General features: G+C 38.3%; 1 pseudogene; it reads right to left on the reverse strand.

Moving 5' to 3' along the window:
* Window positions 1-15,971: 15,971 nt before the first annotated feature.
* LOC106841430 (large ribosomal subunit protein uL11-like) lies at window positions 15,972-16,787 on the reverse strand (annotated as a pseudogene).
* Between the last annotated feature and the right edge of the window lie 3,656 nt (window positions 16,788-20,443).

The following is a 20,443-nucleotide window of genomic DNA, read 5'->3' on the forward strand; positions in this document are numbered from 1 at the left end:
GGAGTCCCTGAGGCTCAGAAAGGCCCCTAAAGATCCAGCAGTTTCTTTGGGAGCAGAGCTGGAATTAGAACCAAGTGTCTCAACTAATCTAGATTCCTAATCTGGAGCTCCTTATACTCAGAGTGACTAAAAACCAGAATGATTTCTCACTTATACAGTCAGAGAAAGTCTCTGTGAATTAATTAATCTTTTTATTGGGATATGTTAATCTTTTAAAACATGCAGAAGACTCATTTTACTTCAATATATGTCAGCTTTGGGAAAATGTTCACAAATAAACTTCCCTAAGAAGCAACTTGGAGATGTCTTCTGAACAGTTTGATGAGACTGGCCTGTAAAACTGCTCAGTAGTCCACAGATTACGAATTTTGAAGTGACTATTAACTAGAACTATTAAATTTCCACCTGATTATCAAAATGCTGTGTTAATCAACTTGCTTCAACAAAATTCCCTTCAAGTCAGTCAAATAAGTGGGGTTTCTCTCTGTTGTGCTCCAAGTGATTGCAGTAGTTCAACAGGCAAGTTCTGAGGGTACAGCATTCTTATGGAACACGCAAGGCTACTTATCCCCATCTCCCTTTGATGCTTTTCCCTAAAACATGGACTTAGCATTTCCCAAGTGTGTCCCTTCGAATGTTCACTTGGATTTGAAAAGATGATTCCATGGTCAGGTAAGTTTAAGAAACATAGTTAACCTAGTTTCTTTTATTATGCTAATTTGATTCTTTACTCATCAACAAATATTTGTTCAGCGCCTACTATGTGTCAGGCACTATTTTAGGTGCTTAGGACACAGAGGTGAAGAAAAAGGACACAAATCTCTGTTCTCGTGGAGCTTATAGACAACACAATGTATGTAGCTTTTTCCTTCTGTTGAATTAATTCTTAAGTTAATGCCCTCTTAAGAATTGATTCTTAAGTTAAATTCCCAGAAATGGGACAATGAATTGCATAATTAATAATTTGCAGTAATAATAAATGCTATGAAGGAAAAACCCAAAGTGCTATGGGAGGATATAATAAGAGGATTTATTAGGGACTTGTTACCAGAGTCTCTTATGGAGGGATGCTCACCTTAATGAGATGCTGAATCTGGCTGAGGGTAGAGAGAACTTGATGTTTTGAAAGCCCCTCCTGATGCGTCCAGTCTCTTCCACAGTGTTCCCTTTTCTTTGTGACAATCCTACCACACCCTGGAGCTCCATTCCTGGGACAGCAAAAACCCAGCACAGTCAACTACCGTGGCCTCAGGCACTTCTTCCCATCCCCAGGTGTTCTAGATGAGCAACAAGCAGCAATTGGACCTATATAGGCAGGGCCAAATGACAGAAATTTAGTCAGGAAGGAGTGACTCAAGGCTCTCACCATTAAAGACTGACATTTCCTTTAAACTTGACATCTAGGCAAACTTTTTCTGAAATGTAAAAAATATTCACTTTTGCGTCAAAAACCATGAAAGTGTTCATATCCTTTGACTCAGCAATCCCCCTCCTGGAAATTAAACTTAAGAATTAATTCAAGAGAAGAATAAAGCTACATACACTAAGTTGATCATTACAAGTTAAGTATAACAATAAGGAGAAAAAAAGCAAATAATAAAAATATTCTACAGTTGGGAAACTGTTAGATTGTGGTATATTAACTTGTTAGAATTATTAACTAGTGGCCATTATGTCAACTAGGGAAAAATACGAATGAAGTAATGGCAAGTGAAAAAGCAGAATACAAAATTGTATGCGAAGGAATGTTATATAAAAATGGGTATGCAAAACACAGATGACAAGGTAAAACGGAAAAGTGAAATCAATTTGCTAGGGTGGTAGGACAAGAGGATAGAAACTCATTATGAACTAGCTTAAGCAAAAAGGAAAAATTCATTAGCTCAAATAACCAAGCCTTAGGCAGAGCCGGAGTGGCGCTGGCCTTAGAGCTGTCTTGCAAGAGGGACACAAATTGCCATCAGGACTTTGTGTTACTCTCTCTTCACTTCTCTCTGCAGAGAAGCCTCTTTTCTCTCAAACCAGCTTCTTCCCAAGATGAGGAGATCCTCATCTTCCCCAAATGAGTTTAGATCCCTCTAAACTGACACTCTTAATATAAGCTGTTGACCTTAAACAAATAGACAGTTATTTCTCCAGCAAAAATGGGGTTTATTGGGAATCAGCAAAGAATTACAATTCCAGGCCTGCGACCACGGTGAGCCACATGCAAGTCCCAAGCAGCAGGAGGAGAAACTTTTTTATAGAGGGGAAGAGGAAGTGGGGAGGGCTATAGTAAACCGAGGCCAGTGGAGGAGACTAGGAGTTCCGAGCCTACTGGCTTTTCATTGGCTGAGTTGTGAGTCTCTCATTGGCTGAGCTTCTTTTTGATCAAGAAGAGAAGTCGTTCAGGTTCTCACGTTCTGCTTCTGGGGGGTAGGGGGCATGGGTTCACCTGTTCGGATCCCGGGTGCGGACATGGCACCACTTGGCAAAAGCCATGCTGTGGTAGGCGTCCCACGTATAAAGTAGAGGAAGATGGGCACGGATGTTAGCTCAGGGCCAGTCTTCCTCAGCAAAAAGAGGAGGATTGGCAGTAGTTAGCTCAGGGCTAATCTTCCTCAAAAGAAAAAAAGAAGAGAAGTCTTTCTCCTTCTTCGGCTCCGCTATGATATAGGGCACGAGAGCTCCTTCTTTCGGCCTCCCCACTCCACTTTAATGAGGTTTCTGTTTGTTAATTTCCACAGTTTCATCCAGGATGAAAAATGCTTGCTCAGATCCAGTTTGAGAACAGCTCTGGGGAAGGGTTGTGATTGGCTTGGCTTCAGTCACATGCCCATCCTGGGCCAACATGGCCAGGCTACCAGGATTGGCACCTACCTCCGAACCAAGCACGTGCTCAAGGAACCAGGGTCATTCAAGAAGACAGTAACTTCCATTTGGATCCAGTGTCTAGAGGAAGAGGGGAGCATTTTCCTAAAAGGAGAGAGGTGCTGCTGTCAGTGGAAATTAACCTGCCTATAGTTCAATTTAACATTTTAGGAAGACATTTCTTCTCTTAGTACTGCTCCCAATAGCAGACTGTGATTTCCTGGTAGCATGCTTTGTTATAAGGCCACATGGTATAGTGGACAGGGCACTACACCAAATGCCAAGAAAATGGATTCTCCTAGCTCTACCATGAATCAGCTGTGTGTCCTTGGGCTAGTTCTTAAACCTCTCTGAATTTCAGTTTCTTTATCCTGGCCAGAATATCTTGAAGGCAGGAACTTAGTCTATCTGAAATGGAAATTTGCATTTGAGAACAATCCCTGGGGCTTGGGTTAGGCAGAGGTAGAAGCTGAACTATAACATGGTTGCAACGGAGGCCTCAGCTAGTCTCATGGGGAGCTCTGGGCTTAGGATGACTTTTCAGGGTTGTCACAAATTTCAGTAAGTGGACCTACTTTATATGCCCATGTAGACTGGATGAGGCTATTCCTAGGGTAGTACCACGAACCTGGGCGAGGCAATTTCCTCAACCTCAGGCAATTCCTGGAGAGGGGTTCAGCTAAGAGCTGATGGCAGTCAATACACCTAGCTGCTGGGAGAACGAATGCCTTGGTCCTGAAGGAGGGTATCTGGGAACCACACTACAGCGTCCACTACAATCAATATACTTATAGCACCAATAGGTACAGTGCCTGGCACAGGGTAGGTGCTCATTAAATATTGGCTTAATGAATAAATTATATAAAAGAGAAGGTGAGGATTAGATCAGCCTTTTCAGCAATATTGTATACATCTATTTGTCTCCTGGAAGATGTGTGGAAAAGGTAGTGAATCAAAATCCTCACAGTTTTTGTTATTGTTGTTTTTAAATAAAGGTGTCTGAAGATGAAGAGGAGAAGAATGTCTACTAAAATTAATGTTGACTCACCTGTTTGTCTAGAAGGAATAAAGCATTCTTTTGTGACTGAGTTAATAGCAGAAAGCATAAGGAAGCAATTCCTATAGATATGACACAGAGTCAAACTGGGCTGTCCATTACGGTTGCTACCAGCCACAGGAGACTATTTAGTTTAAACTAATTAAAATTAAATAAAATTTAAAATTCATTTCCTCAGTCATACTGGTCACATTTCAAGTGCTCAGTAGCCACATGTGGCTATTGGCTACCACCTTAAACAGTGGAGATACAAAACTTTTCCATCACTGAAGACAGTTCTATTGAACAGCACTGGTCTACACTGAATAGTTGTGTTTTTCACCTTCATTCAACAAAAATCTAGTTTACTCTCATGAATTCTGCTGCTCCTTATTTTGAGAGTGCTGGAACTAGAGCCAAAAATTTAAATGGCTTGGATGAAAAGGATTGCCCTGTATCTAAATTTTTTCTTGGACATCCAAATAGTACAGGACAATACTAAAATGGAATAAATATTTGTTGTCATTTCATCCTGTTCCTGCCATCTGGATCATTTGGGCATAACCAGAACAAAAGGCCCTGAGCTTCCGAAGTGTACTCTGCTCCTCTCTCCCCACAGCCAGTGAAGCATGACTGCTCCTTCAAGCCACAAACTGTCAAGATTTAGACATTCAACAATGAGATTTGTGTGGGGTTTTTTTTTAACGCTTCCCAGAATCTAGGTATTAGCTCTGAATCTGATATATTAAATTCCAGAAGAAATGTTGTCCCTTTCTTTTCTATTAATTTTTTTGATCTGTTGTATTATTGAAAATTTTGAACATAGACAGACGTAGCAGATTCATATGATTTCTCTAGTACTCATCAAACAATCTTAATAAGTATCAAGTCAGAGCCTATCTTCTTTCATTTATATCCCCACCCACTCTCTCCACCCAGGATTAACTTGAAGCAAATTCCAGACACCCTACCATTTTATCTGTAAATGTTTTCCTGTGTATCTCTAAAAGATAGAGATGCTTTTAAAAAAATAATATTAACCAAAATACCATTCTAATGCCTAAAAAAGCCTAACGATTCTTTAATGTCTTTAAATATCCTGTCATCCAAACAAGGTCTGTACAATGCGAACAGTTGGTATATCTTCTAAGTCTCTGAATCTTTAACTTATCCTCCACCTCTCTTTTTATCCCTCATAACTTTTTGTAGAGGAAATCAAGTCTTCTGTCCTGTAAAGGTTTCCAGAGCCTGGACTTTGTTCCTTGCATCCCTGTGGTGTAATTTAACATGTTCTTCTATCCCCTTTATTTCCTATAAATGGGTAGTTGGACCTAGAGGCTTAAGCAGATTCAGGTTTGACTTTTTTTCTTGTAAGGCATTTCTATACATTGTGTTGTGTTCTTCTATTTGGTTGAAGTACCAGATAATGATGTGATCAGTCATTGCTAATCATTGCCTAGATCCATTAATTCAATTTAGGCTGCAAAACTGTGCTATTCTAATTCTATCATTTTCTTCACGTATTAGCTGGAATACATCTTTAAAAGAAGACACTGCCTCTCATTAACTATTCAGTTGTCCAGAGGTAAAGTTAATACGTTAAAGGCAGAATAAATGCCTGAGGTTTTTTCTCTTTATTACCAGTTTTCAAAAGAATGAGCTGATTTCTTACCACCTTCCAGAAGGTTAACTGTTTTTATCTTCTTAGTATCATTATAAGAGGAAAACATATTTTATGTGTTTCACTCTATTGTACTTATTTTTCTTACATGAATTGTTCCATTTTTGGCCATTGGGAGCATCTTCAAGTTGGCTCTAGAGTCTTTTTGACATTACCTCAGTAGTCTTACTGATAATTTCTTTACTATCTGGCATAACAATATGTACTCATTTTCTAATATGTTTGCTTTGATGTCATCCCATATTCCCCTGCAAAGACACCAGTCACTGATCGTGCAGTCTCAGAACCTGAGATGTTTCTTATATACGAACAGAGAGATGCAGTCCTTGTATCTTCAACGCATTTTGAATAACTTATATTCATTCATTTATTTAACAAATAATTACTGAGAATTGGCAATGTATCAGGCACTAGTACAATTCTCAATCCAGCAGGAAGGACAGACAATAAAATATTATATAAATAGTTATATGTAAGGGTGCTATGGTGAAAAGAACTGTAAAAGAAAAGGAGAGGGTGTGATGAGAATATATAACACCTGCTCTGAGGTGTTAGGGAAGGCTTTCCTGCAGAAGTCAGCAAGAAGCTGAAATGCAAAAGGCAAGGAGGATAATGTTACCTAAGCAAAGGGTAGAGACAGAACAGCATGTGCAAAATCTGGAGGTGGAAAATACCACATTCAAGGAACTGAAAGGCCTGCATGAGCTGCACTGTGGTGAGGAGAAGGTACACGACGAAGCTGGAAATGTATGAGGACGTCAAATCATACAGGGCCTTCCGGGTCACGTTAAGGATTTTAGACTTCATCCTAAAGGAGATGGAAAGCCATTGGAGTGTTTTAAGAAAGAAACAACATGATCAGATTTCCATATTTATGAGGCCACTCTAGCTGTTCTGTGGAGAATGAATTGGTAGGGGCAAGAATAAAAATGAAAATTGGGTGTTATTGTGGGTGAAAAATCATAGTGTCTTGAACTAAGGTGACAGCAGTGGAAATAGAGAGAAGTAGACAGATTCAAGAGATTTACGGACAACAAAAAAAATCAGCATTGTGCTTCATGGGGAAACAATGGAAGCATTCTCACTAAACTCGGGAACAAGACAAGATGTCCACTATCGCCATGGTTATTTAATACTGTCCTAGATGTAGTAGTCAATACAATTGGACAAGAGGAGAGAATCAGTGGTATCAAAACTGGAAAGGAGGAGTTATAAAGTATCACTATTTATTGATATGATTATATATCTGGAAACCCCAAGGGGATCAAATGGAAAATCCACAATAAACAAAATAAGAATTCAATTAATGTATACAAACCACAAGCTTTTATGGATACAAATATGAAACAATTAGGTATAGTGGGGAAAAGACACTACTTGTAATGGCAACAAAAAAGATAAATTTCCAGGAATAAAGTGACCAAGAAATGCAAAGACCTATATGATGAAAACTCTCCAATGTTCCTCAGGAACACAAAAGAAGGCTTGAACAGATGGAAAGGTCAATCATGTTCTTGGATAGGAAGACAGAAGACTCAATCACAAAATATCAATTTTTTCTACGTTAATCTATACATTTAGAAACAGATACATTTATGATTACACTGGCAAACATGGTTTGGGTCACTTAATAGATGAAAACAGAAGCCAGGAGACAGTGAAAGGCCAAAATGCAAAAGGTAAGTAGATAATGTTAGCTGAGTGTCTTTTTTTATCTGGGAGTAGAGACAGAACAGCATGTGCAAAGGGCTGGGTGTTCAAAATACTTATCACATTCGAGGACTGAAAGACCTGCAGGAGATGGACTATGAGAAGTGAGGAAGAGAGGGGAAGGGAAGAAGCTGGGAAGGGGTGAGTCCAGAAGTAGTGAACAGAAAGTGAGGCAGTGGAGACCAGGATGCAGGCAACTGTGGGGAAGACTGGCTGCACAGGGAGTGGGGATAGGGTGCTAGCTGATATTTCCTTTGCAAGGAAGTATTCAGCCCCAGTCTGGCTCCCTCTAAGAGAGCAGCGTAAGGATTCGTCCTTGCTACATTCAGGATAGTGCTGTATGCAAACTAGACCTTCATGAATGCCTTCTGAGATCAGTGGGCTGAGGGACCTTGCTCGTTCCCAGCTCCCATGGCTCTCATTGGTGACTTAGCAGTGCATTTTTCAGCCCTTCACAGGATATGTACTATTCTTTTCACAAGACATCGCCACACTTGACTTCATACCAGCAGGGAATGAACTTGGCATTATTTAGCCAGGAGTAGGATGAGTGCAAGAACCTCTACTCTCTCCAGGGCCACCCTCCCGTGGTGAAATTCGCGGCACATAGGCTAGAGAGCCAGTTTATCACAGGGGTGCAGTTTGTGGTTAGGAACAGAGGAAAGCTAACCTGATATTTGAACAAGACCCTGACCTTATCACTCAGTATCCTACCCAAGAGAGTTAACAAATGATGCAGCAGTGCAGACCTAGGAAGCTCGATTAAACACACCTAACCAATGCGTGATTTCCTGTCCCAGAGAAGTTTGGGCCCTGGGAAGGTGACCAGAAGTCTATTTCCTGGAACAAAGGCACACAGCAGTCCTGCTTCCTGGGCTGCCAAGAAAACTATCAGAATCTATTTAAGAAAACCAGGCCAGTTGGCTGTGTTTACTGAGAATAGGCAAAAGAGACAAAGAGGGAAAGAGTTTTCATTCAATTCATTCAAAGAGATTCATTGAGCACCTACCATATGCCAAGTCCTGCTCTAGGTGGCAGGCATAGAGAAACGAGCCAAGGAGGCAAGACATTTGTCCTCACGAAGCTTACATTCTAGTAGGGGGAGACAGATGATAAAGGTAACAGATAAAATACGTATATATTTGAAGGTAAGTGCTAAAGCTTCCGTTAGTGTAGAAAAATGTCTAAAGGACATTTTTAGGACATTTTTATCAAGTGAGTGTTGATAGAGAGCCTAGATAACGTGAATATTAGTTATTACATTAGATATTAGGTAGAGTGGTTAGTGAAGAGCTTTCTGAGAAGGTGACATTTAAGCTGAATTCTGAAAGATGGGAGCTAGCCTTGTGAAGAGTGAGGGACCGGGAGAAATGTCACAAAGGCCTGAGTTAGGCAAGAACTTGGAATGTTCAAAAGACAGAAAGCATGTCAATTTCTGCAGCGTACTGAGAAAGCGGGGAGAGAGATCCTAAACACGAGTCCAGGGAGGCAGGCATGCCATGATAAGGAATGTGGGTTTTCCTAACTCACTGTGCTCATTATGGCACAATTATCTATTCTACCGTAACACTGCCCACTCAGAATACGGCTCACTCAGCTGCCTGGCCTCAGCTCGGAGAAAACATCTTAAGAAAGTCTCAAGAATGGCCAAAACAGACGTAATACGGTCTATGGTCTAAAGCTCATACACAACACTCCTCAGGGAGTTTCTAGGATTTTTCAATCAGGTAATTTACTTTCATGTTAAATACTCTTTTAATAAATTTCCTTATCTAGTTTCCAAGCCCCCAGCAGATTACAAGCAGTAGATTAGAAGGGGAGGGAAGAGCAGGCACTCTGCTCAGTTGACATCTTAATTCCGTGAGTCATTTTGCTTGGAAAACACCTTTCCCCATGACAGACCACATCTTATACTGCAAGGACTCCGGGGTTCATCTGAACACCCTTATGACATATTTATATTTACTGTACCATGATGTAGTGGCAAGAACACTGATGCACATTAGTCCTGGATGCAAATCCTGACTGCAACATTCATAATTCTATGCCCCCACTAGATTGTGAATGATTTAAGGACATTGTGTCTTAGTCATCTTTGAATTCACCCATAACTCATCTCCCTACTCCATGCCTGGGATAATGCTAGTCATGTAATAGTGCTTTTTATCCATGATAAATGGATCTTGAATAAATAAATGAAAGTATGATCTTGGATGAGTTACCTTCTCTGATCCTCAGTTGCCTCATCTATAGAAGAAAATAGCATCACCATCTCAAGGGTTTGCTTGGAATGTTGAATAACAATATACATAGAAAGCACAATGTAAAGTATAACGTACAATATAAATGCAAGATATTTTGCTACTTGGGGCTGAATCAGAAGTGTCCTTCAAAAGGTCAAGGAAACCTCTGGGTCCTTGTGTCTACGACTTGAAGAAGTTGCCACTAGATGGCAATGTTTTCTAAAAGCACGGTAAGCCATTTTTTGAGTCTACGCTAGTGGCCTTCAAACTGGGGATTCTCATGCCACTGGGAGTATGGAATGCTTTCCAAGACGTGCTCAATTATGGATAACTTTGAGGAAATCAATTTTCTGATCCTCAACTTCTATGTGTCCTCTTTCCTAAAACGAACCTGCTTGGGAAATCACCTGTGTTCACAATAGCCCTTCTCCAACATTTCAAAAAGAAAGGCATACCCATTATTCATCCCAAATCTGACTTTATGGTACCACCAGGTGAATAATATCCACCAGGGCATGAAACAAGGGGGAAGTCTTCCTCGATGATTAACAAGGAACCAATCTTCCCCTATCTTTTACATACTTCTGTGAAGAGTGAAACCTGGTTTTAGAAATGGAGTATTTTGGCTCATGTTATTATGGTCTGAATAAAATATAGGGTACAGTAGGGTGGTGAGAATAAGGCTTCTTTCATCCCCCAAGAATTATCAAAGAAAGCATTTATCTTAAGGAAGCAAAGCACAGAGAGCATCTTTTAAAAAAAAATGCTTAACAATAGTTTTTTCACATAATTAAATATAGTTCTTTTCACCCATTCTCAATACGCATCCCAAAGTTGTGTCATTAGCAGGAAAGAAATATGTTGGAATTGCCAAAGCAGTTGATTATTTTAGACGTAACTAAAATATTTTCTAGGATCATCAAATTTTTCATGACACACTAGTTAAAACAAATCCAGTTTTTACATGATCTCTTTCAAATTTGGTGTGTTATTCAATAAAAGTTACAAACTATTTTTATCAAATCACATGATAAAATATTTATTCCAATTTTAATCAATTCTCATCTTTATATCATCTTATTTATTTTACTCAATATTGTCTATTTCCCATTAACAAAAATACAATTATATGTTACATGCCAGATCAATTAATTTTTGCAGTCTATATCTTTTCATTTCATTAAATCCATGGGAAAAGTTTTATCATAAGTCTAGTGAAATAATAGTGCCATTTCTGATCCTTATACCTGAGACACATTTATTTATTATCAAAAGCAGAACCTCAGAGTTTGATTCAAGCATATAGATACAATTACCGAGGAAATATCAGGACTTGTATCATATTCCTTGCTTTATAAAGAGCTTATAATTTGCCTATACATGACATTGCTTTGTTACAAGTTAGGTAATGAAGAAAAGTATATTGATCGATGACTTTGTTTTCCTATCTTTAAAAACTGGTTACTGAAAAAAATAAATGAATTATATTAAATCTACCTTAATTAATCTTGACCTCTTTTAACCCTTACAATAATCCTTGAAATAGGTACTAGCATTTCCCCTTCAGAGAGGTTAGGTAATTTATCCATAGTCACAAAAGCATAAAAAGGCCTTTGAGCAAGCCAATATAAATGTCACCATAACCATGTATTAAAACTTAGGGAAATTATACTTTATATATTCCAATTTTACACAATAAAATAAGCTTGAGCATCAGGTTAAGCTCATAGCAGATTAGAAGAAAACTAGAAATAGGAAGCAGCCATCTTCTAGGAAGAAACATTTTGACACTAGTGAGACTGATAGTCAACAACCTAATATCAAGGAAGAAACAGAAGAGCTACAATATAAAGCAATCCTCAAGATGAAAAATGGAACTATTTTAATGAAGGTGCTAAAAATCCTACCCTATATACCTATTTAATTTTTAATTACATTAATAATGTCTACATTATTATGACTGTGCTTCACTGAGTCATGTAGTGTACAATTATTTAAGTTGAGCAACTTATTGTTTTCCCTGGAAGTAATAATTGCCTCATCTTCTCTATTACGTAGTTTTCCAGATACCTATTACTGATTAATTCTCAAACTCTGACACTGCTGTAAAATTTCTTAAAATCTAGACAAATACTTCAGGTAATGTTTCAGTTTTTCTTGAAAACATCCTTCTGGAGCATTTCATTCTTCCATTCCAGTCTGGACAGGTTCTCTGTCTGCCTGTTACTCATCTATCATCCCAAGATTTCTCATCACTACTTTCCTACACCTTCTTCTATTTGTCTCCTATGTTCAATCCCTTGTTTCTTGGATTCCTTGTCTTTCTTGGTTTAATCCCTCATTTTGGTGGAACACATTGCCCAACAACTTCCTGAGAAATAAGTGGGAAGTCATTTATCTGAGCCTCTATATGTCTGAAAACAGCCATATTCTACCCTCAAACTTGGTGATAGTTTAGCTGGCTATAAAGTTCTTCAGAATTTTGGTGGCCTTGCTCAATTGTCTTCTAGATTCCTGAATTACTCTTGAAAAGCCAGGTGCTGTCCTGATTACCAAGGCTTTAGATATTACTTGCTTTTCTCTATGGAAGTCCGAGTTCTGAAGTTTCAGGATGATAGGTCTTGCTTTATTGAGATACAGAGTACATGTTATAAAATATACCACCTTTTTTTTTCTCCCCAAAGCCCCCCAGTACATAGTTGTATATTCTTCGTTGTGGGTCCTTCTAGTTGTAGCATGTGGGATGCTGCCTCAGCATGGTTTGATGAGCAGCGCCATGTCCGCGCCCAGGATTTGAACCAACAAAACAGTGGGCCACCTGCAGCGGAGCACGCGATCTTAACCACTCGGCCACAGGGCCAGCCCCTATACCACTTTTAAGTGTATAATTAGGTGAGTTTTGACACATGTATACAGCCATATAATCTCTACCACATCATGACAAAATATTTCCAGTATTCCAGAAAGGTCTCCCTTTATATTTAATAACCTACTCCCAACCCCTGGTGCCTAGAAACCATTAATTAGCCTTCTATCACCATAGTCTTGCCTTTTCTAGAATTCCATATAAAGGGAATCACACAGTATGTTGTCTTTCATGTCTGGCGTCTTTCCCTTGGAATTAATTCTTTTGAGATGCATCCATCTTGTTGTACATATCAATAGTTTATTTCCTTTTGTTGCTGAGCAGTATTCCATTTTATCAATATACCCACAATTTATTTATCCATTTACCAGGAGATGGACATTTAGGGTATTTCCAAATCTTGGCTATCATGAATAAAACTGCTATTAACATTCATATACAAATCTGTGTGTGAATCTGTTTTCGTTTCTCTCAGGTAAATACCTGGGAGTAAAGTTTCTAGGTCATTTAATAAGTGTATATTTAGGTAAGATATATCAAACTGTTTTCCTAGGTGGTTATGTAACGAGGGAACCAGGAAAAGAAAGGGATATGGAGGATCTGGTAGAAAAACTAACATTATCTGTTGAGTGTTTTGCAGACAGAAAATTTCAGGAAGAGCATAACCACAGAAGGTCTCCACAAGCAAGCTAGCTGAAGCCAGTTCTAGACGCCTCAGACTGCTCCAGAATGAACTAAAGTAAACTGTCCTCATTATAATCTCATTGTAATATTAAACTCTCCACCCAGGGCAAGACTAATCCACCATTTTCTATACATGCAATGTATGAAGAAACATGATTAATGATTGTGCTTGTACCAGAATCCCCTCCTCCTACATGTGATGACAAGGGCTTCCATGATGATTATTCATGAATGCTCCCCATTAAAAAAAGGCCCAGCTGTGCTCAGAGACACTGCTTTGGAGCTATCTCCAGTGCTCCCCATTGCTTGTGCAAGTGACAAGGCTTTCTTCACCTACTTCTGCCTTGGTTGTGCTTTTCAGCTCCACACTCACCAAGAGACAAACCCATTGAGTTCAATTACAGTTATACAATTTTGCATTCCCAGCAGCAGTATATGAGGGTTCCAGATCCTACAAATCCTCGTCAATATTTGACATTGCAGTCTTTTAAGTTTTAGCCATTCTAGTGGGTGAGTAGTGGTGTCTCATTTTGGTTTTAATTTGCATTTCCCAGTGACCAACACTGTTGGGTATCTTTTCATCAGCATATTTGCCATCTCTATATCTTCTTTGGTAAAGTGTGTGTTCAAATCTTTCACCTGTCTTTTATTAGGTAGTTTGTCTTGTTATTATAATGTTCTAAGAGTTCTTTATGTGTTCTGGATAAGTGTCCTTTGTTGGATGTATGTTTCATAAACCTTTCTCCCAGTCTCTGGATTGCTTTTCTTTTTCTTAAAAGTGTCTTTATAAGAGCAGAAGTTTTTAATTTTGATGAATTCCATGTAGTGGGTTGAATACTGTTCCCTCCAAACTGATGTCCACCCAGAACCTCAGAAAGTGATGTTATTTGGAAATAGGATCTTTGCAGATGTAACTGAGGTAAGGATTGAGATGAGGTCATACTGGATTAGCTTAGGCCCTAAATCCAATGATACTATCTTCAGAGGAGACTGAAAAGGACACACAGAGACACAGAGAAGAAAGCCATGGGAAGATGGAGGCAGAGATTTCAATTATGCTGTAAATAGTTTCTGGTGCCAGTTCCAGTATGTGGGAGTTTTCCCTCACCACCAAGCAGTTCTCCCACACTAGCTGGGTGTCCTACAACTGAACTTAATTCTGACACTATCTACCCAGAGATTGCGTCGGGTTCCACAGGTTAAGGGTTCAGGTCTCAGAAGACTGCCTTCCACTTCAGATGCCAATCCCAAGCCCAGGTTGTTACCTGTACTTCTGACCAACTGGCTCTTAAGTTGCTATAAATCAGAAGTTCCCACAACTTCCTCCTTGGGTTTGATTAATTAGGTAGACCAGTTCATGAAACCCAAGAAACCTGTTTACCCACTAGATTGCCGGTTTATTGCAAAGGATATTCAAGGATATGAATTAACAGCCAGATGAAGAGATATATAGGGTGAGGTCCCGAACAAAGGAGATTCTGTCCTTGTGGAGTTTGGAGCCTGGCACCACAGCACGTGGACGCTTTCTGGTTCTCCTACCTAGAAGCTGTCAAAACTCTGCCCTTTTGGGTTTTTATGGAGGTTTCTTTACATAGGCATGATGGATTAAATCATTGGCTATTGGCAATTGATTCAACCTCCAGGCCCTCCCCTCTCCCTGGAGGTCAGAAGGAGGAGACTGAAGATTCCAACCCTCTAATCATATCTTTGGCTCTCCTGGCAACCAGTCCCATCACTAGGTGGAGTCCAGAAGTCACCTCATTAACATAACAAAAGACACCTTTACGGGTCTCATCATTGAGGAAATTCCAAGAGTTTTAAGAGCTCTGTGCCAGAAACAGGACAAGACCAAATACATATTTCTTATTATAAATCATAATATCACAAGCTGCCACAAGCTAAGGAACGTTCACCAGGAACCACCGGAAGCTGGAAAAGTAAGGAACGATTCTCCCTTAGAGACTTCAAAGGGAGTGGGGCCTGCCACACCTTGCTTTTGGACTTACGTCCTCCAGAAATGCAAGAAAACACATTGCTGTTGTTTTAAGCCAGCCTGTATGGGGTAACTGTTACAGCAGCCTTAGAAAACTAATACAGTCTAATTCATCGAATGTTTTTCTTTTCTAGTTCTTCCTTTTTGTGTTCTATTTAAGAAATTTTCACCTTATGTAAAGTCACTAGATTCTCTTTTTTTTTCTTCTAGAAGTTTTATAGTTTTAGCTCTTACATTTAGGTCTATGATCCATTTCACATTAATATTTTCTAAGCTGTGAAGTAAGAATTGGGCTTAAATTTTTTATTTTTTTGGCATGTGAATATCCAACTATTCCAGCATCACTTGTTAAAAAGACTTATTTATTCTTCATTGAATTACCTTGGAACCTTGGTAAAAATTAATCAGCCATAATTCTGTGGGCCTATTTCTAGATTCTACTCTGTTCCATTGATCATCATTTTATTGATATCACAATGTCTTGATTTTCACAGCTTTGTAATGAGTCCTGAAAACATATAATGGAAGTCCTATATGTTCTTTTTCAATACTGTTTTGGCTTTTCTAGGTCTTTTGCATTTCCATCTAAATTTTAGAATCAGTTTTCTAATTTTTACAGTTGGGATTTGTTTGGAATTGCATTGAATCAGTACTTCTTAACTAAATGCAATTTTATACCCGAGGGGATATTAGGTAATGTCTGGAGACATTTTTGGTTGTCTCAAATGGGAGGTGCTACTGGAATCTAGTAGGCCGAGGCCAGGGATGATGCTAAACATCCTACAATGCTCAGGACAGCCTCTCACAACAAAGAATTATCTGGCCCAAGATGTCAATAGTTAAGATGCTAAGAAACCTTGCATTGAATATATAGATCTCTGTTGTTTTTGTTAAATGATCGGTGGTTCTTAACTAGCTGGACATTCCACTGCACCGCTGTTGATGTCATCTATAACATCATGAGAGTGGCAGCCATCAACATTGCAGCCCACAGACTGGGCAGTCCCCAGGGTCTCTTTAATGGTTCCAGAGAGTTCTCTGGCCAATAACTGGTGACACACCTGTTGGGCAATGTTGACAATCTCATCAAAAGTGGTATTTCCAGGGGGCCGGCCAGGTGGCACAACAGTTAAGTTGCACGTTCTGCTTCGGTGCCCCACGGTTCACCGACCTGGATCCTGGGTGCAGACCTATGCACTGCTTGGCAAGCCATGCTGTGGCAGGTGTCCCACATATAAAGTAGAGGAAGATGGGCATGAATGTTAGCTCAGGGCCAGTCTTCCTCAGCAAAAAGAGGAGGATTGGTGGCAGATGTTAGCTCAGGGCTAATCTTCCTCAAAAAAAGAAAACAAAATTGGTATTTCCACTGTGCTTAATGTTTTTCTGCTTCTTCCTGTCTCTTGGCGGTTCCCTGAGGGCTTTAATGATCAGGGCAGAGGCAGAAAGTACCACCTCTCTCTGAGCCTGTTGGTTCTGGATGGTCAGTTTCTCTGTAATCCTCAGACCCTTCAAATCACCAGTTGCCTTTGCGTTGTCATCACCAAACTTTTCTGGAGAAGACCCAGAGGGTCGATCTTGGGGACCACGGCAGACGCGGCACTGACTTCCCCACTGGTGAACCTCAGGTATATGACTTTGATCTTTTTGGGGCTGAACTTAGGTGGCATGTGGGAGGTGGCTGGTGTCAGATGAACCCGGATTCAGGACGACCGAAGAAAGTTGCACCTTGGCCTCCTCCAAGCCAAAAGCCAAAGAGTCTATAGATCATTTTTAGGAGAAATGACGTCTTAAAGATATGGACTCTTTTGATCCATAAGCACGGTATTGCTCTCTACTTACTTAAGTCTTTAATTTCTCTTAGCAATATTTTGTAGTTTTCAGTATACGTCATGCACATTTTATGTTAAATGTATCACTATCAACTATCACCACTATCTATTTCCAGAATATTTTCATTATCCCCAAAGTGGTACCCGTTAAACATTCCCCCTCCCTGCCCTCCCTCCTGTCTCTGGCAACCACTAATATGCTTTCTGTCTCTATGAATTTGCCTCTTCTAGATATTTTATGTAAATGGAATCATACAGTATGTGGCCTTTTGTGTTTGGCCTTTTTCACTTAGCATGTTTTTAAAGTTCATCCACGTTGTGATATGTATCAGTACTTCATTCCTTTTATGGCTGAATAATATTCCATTATATATATAATATATATATAATATATATTATGTTATATTTTGTTTATTCATCAGATGATGGATATTTGGGTTGTTTCCACCTTTGGTTATTGTGAATAGTGCTGCTGTGAACATTTATTTATAAGTTTTTATTTTAATACCTGTCTTCACTTCTTTTGGGTATATACCCAGGAAAGGAACTGCTAGGTCATGTGGTAATTCTATGTTTAACTTTTTGAGGAACACTCAAACTGTTTTCCACAGTGCAGCACCATTTTACATTCCCACAAGCAATGTACAAAGATTGCATTTTCTCCACATCCTTGCCAACTCTTGTTAATTTCCTTTGATAACTTTTTTTTAGTTGTTGTCATCCTAGTGGGTATGGGGTGATATCTCACTGGGGTTTTGATTTGCATTTGCCTAGTGACTAATGATGTTGAACATCTTTCATATGCTTGTTGGACATTTGTATATCTTTTCTGGAGAAGTATCTAGTCAAGTCCTTCACTCATTTTTTAATTGGGTTGTTTGTCTTTTTGTTGTTGAATTGTAAGACTTCTTTGTATATTCCAGCCACTAGACCCTTATTAGATATATGATTTGCAAATATATTCTTCCATTCTATGAGTTGCCTTTTCACTCTCTTGATAATGTCCCTTAATGCATAAAAATTTTTAATTTTGATGAAGTCCCATTTATCTATTTTTTCTTTTGTTACTTGTGCTTTTGGTGTCAAATCTAAGAAACCATTGTGAAATCCAGGGTCATGAAGATTTAGCCCTACATTTTTTTATAAGAGTTTTATAGTTTAGCTCCTACTTTTAGGTCTTTGATACATTTTGAGTTAATTTTTGCCTGTGATGTGAGGTAGGGTCCTACTTCATTCTTTTGCATGTACATATCTGGTTGTCTCAGCACCATTTGTTGAGGAGACTATTCTTTCCTCATTGAATAGTATTAACATTCTTGTTGAAAATCAATCGACCATAAATGAATGGGTTTATTTCTGGACTCTCAATTCTATTCCATTCACGTATATGGCTATCCTCACACCGCAGTGTTTTGATTACAGAAGCTTTGTAATAAGTTTTGAAATTGGGAAGTGTGAGTCCTCTTGCTTTATTCTTTTTCAAGATTGTTTTGGCTACTTAGAATCCTTTGCAATTCCATAGAAATTTTGGAATTAGCTTTTCCATTACTGCAAAAAAGGCCATTGGGATTTTGATAAGGATTGCAGTGAATCTGCAGATTTCTTTGGGCAATATTATCATGTTAACAATATTAAGTCTTCTAATCCATGAACACAGGATGTCTTTCTATTTATGTATATATTCTTTAATTTCTCTCACCAATATTTTATAGTTTCAGTGCATGTCTTGCACATTTTATATTAAATTTATCACCAAACAGTTCATTTTTTATGCTAAATGATTTTTTATTTTAATTTTTTGATTGTTTGTTGCTAGTATGTAGAAATATAAGAGCTTTTTGTGTACTGACCTTGTATCCTGTGAACTTGCTAAATTTATTAGTTCTAGTAGCTTTTTGTCGATGCTTTAACATTTTACATAGATAACAATGTCTTATGTGAATAAAAAGAATTTTACTTCTTCTCTTCCACTCTGGAGGAAAAAAATGAAAGAAATTTCTTGCTTGCTTGCTTTATTGAACTGTCTAGGAAGTCCAGCCCAATGTTCATTCAATAGACGGGGCTAGAGTGGGCATCCTTGCCTTCTTCTTGATCTTAGGGGGAAAGCATTTGATCTTACACTGTTAAGCGTGATGCTAGCTGTAGGATTTTCACAGATACGCTGTATCAGATTGAGAAAGTTCCCTTCTATTCCTAGTTTACTGAGCGTGTTTAGCCAAATGAATGTTGAATTCATCAAATGCTTTTATTTTCAACTGTTGAGATGGTCACATGGTTTTTTCCTTTGGTCTATCAGGGTGGTGAATTATATAATTGATTTTTGAATATTAAACCTTACATTCCTGGTATAAATCCTACTTAGTCATAATGCATTATCCATTTTATACATTATTAGATTTAATGTGCTAATATTTTATTAATGATTTTACATCTATGTTCATGAGGGTTATTGGTCTGTAGTTTTCTTTTTTTTGTAACATCCTTGATGGTTTTGGTATCAAGGTAATGCTGACTTCATAGAATGTGTAGAAAAGCATTCCTCTTCCTTCATTTTCTGGAAAACTTTATGTAAAATTGGTGTTATTTCCTCTTTAAATATTTGGCAGATTTCTCAGTGAAGCTTTTGGGCCTAGCGTTTTCTTTGTGGGAAGGTTTTTAACAACAAATCACTTTCTTTAGTAGATATAAGGCTGTTTAGGTTATATATTTCTTCTTAAATGAACTTTGGTACTTTGCATCTTTCAAGGAACATGTCCATTTCATCGAAGTCATTAAATTTATTGGCAAAAAGTTATCTATAATATTACCTTGTGATCCTTTTAATGTCTATAGGATCTATAATGATGTTTTCTCTGTCGTTCTTGATATTGGTAATTTGTGTCTTTTCTCTCTTTTTTTTCCTCTGATGAATTTGGCTAGAGGTTTGTCAATTTCATTGATCCTCTCAAAGAACCACCTTTTGGTTTCATGATTTTCTCTATTATTTTCTGTTTTCTATTTCATTGATCTCTGCTCTTGTCTTTATTATTTCCTTTCTTCTATGTACTTTGGTTTTAATTTTGTCTTCTCTTGCTAGTGTCTGAAGGTGGAAGCTAAGGTCATTGATTTGAGACCTTTCTTCTTTTCTAACACAGATGTTTAGTGCTATAAATTTACCTTAAAATACTGCCTTAGTTGCATCCACAAACGTTGATATGTTGTTTTCATTTTCATTCAGTTCAAAATACTTTCTAATTTCTTTTTTTGCTTTCTTTTTTGACCCACAAGTTATATAGAGTATGTGATTTAGTTTCTAATTATTTGGAGATTTTCCAGATATTTTTCTGTTATTTACTTCTAATTTAATTCTCTTTGGTCAAAGAAAACACTTTGTATGACTTGATCCCTTTAAATTTATTGAGACTTGTTTTATGGCCCAGAAGATAGTTAGAAATATAGTCCACCTCCTGGGAGAAAATGCAGTCATTATTATGCTAATACAAGGACTAAAGTGTGAGCAACGATATCTTTCTTATTGTAGATCAGTATATTGGAGTTTGGATTTTAGACAT

Source organism: Equus asinus, chromosome 6 (genome assembly GCF_041296235.1).
Source record: "Equus asinus isolate D_3611 breed Donkey chromosome 6, EquAss-T2T_v2, whole genome shotgun sequence".
Taxonomy (NCBI): Eukaryota; Metazoa; Chordata; class Mammalia; order Perissodactyla; family Equidae; genus Equus; species Equus asinus.